This window comes from Anopheles arabiensis, chromosome X, assembly GCF_016920715.1.
Source record: "Anopheles arabiensis isolate DONGOLA chromosome X, AaraD3, whole genome shotgun sequence".
In the NCBI taxonomy this organism is placed as follows: domain Eukaryota; kingdom Metazoa; phylum Arthropoda; class Insecta; order Diptera; family Culicidae; genus Anopheles; species Anopheles arabiensis.
The window spans coordinates 25334531-25335570 of NC_053519.1; positions in this window are offsets into that span (position 1 = coordinate 25334531).

The following is a 1040-nucleotide window of genomic DNA, read 5'->3' on the forward strand; positions in this document are numbered from 1 at the left end:
GCGGGCGTACGTGAGCGAACTCGACGGCACCAAGATCAAGCTGGGCTTTTGCGTCAGCAAAGTCAGAGCCGCGCCGCCGACCCCTCGAGAGCGTGTGCTGCTATCGCTGCCTCGAGCTGGGTCATTTGGCCCATGACTGCCGTTCACCCGACGATCGGCAAAACATGTGCATACGCTGCGGCGTGGTGGGGCACATGCAAAGGCATGCACTTCAACCAAAGTGCCTCAAGTGCGGTGGTCCACACGCAATCGGACACCCTGATTGCGCCCGGTCGGCCTTGCAATGACCCCACAACTGCGAGTAATGCAGGTGAACTTGGGCAGAGGAGAGAGGGCCAGGACATTGCCCTCCAAACTGCCCGAGAGAAGAAAGTGGACGTGCTGCTGCTGTCGGAGCTGTATCGACCGCCTGCCAACAACGGTCGATGGGCTTTCGACTGCTCGAAGAAGGTTGCCATCGTCGCTACTGGGTCTCTTCCAGAGGATTTGGTGCAGCAACACACCGGGACTCGTCGCTGCCGCGATCGGCGGCACCACTTTCCTCAGCTGTTACGCCCACCCTCGTCAACCCACCGACGAGTTCGAGCGCTTCATTGAAGCAGTTCGCTCGAGCGACTTCCCATCCACAGGTCGTCATTGCCGGCGACTTCAACGCCTGGCACGTGGAATGGGGAAGCGAGCGTAACAGCGACAGGGGGGAAGAGCTGCTCGTGCCATACAGCAGCTAGACCTGGTTGTGCTAAATCAGGGCACGACGAGCACCTTCGACGGCAATGGAGCGGCAACAGCGAGCATCGTGGACGTAGCGTTTGCGACACCAACCATCGCGCAGCTGGGAACGTGGAACGTGTGCGGTGAGTACTGTACTCCGACCACCGGTACATCACGTACACTGTTGGCACCACAGTCCCCGTCGCAAACGAGCCTTCACCATCACCACGGAGGAGACACCAGGGGCGCATTCGACATGCGGGTCGGCGCTACAAGGCGACGCAGTTCTCGCAGCGAGCCTTCCTTTCGACGCTGCTAGACGAGCGGTT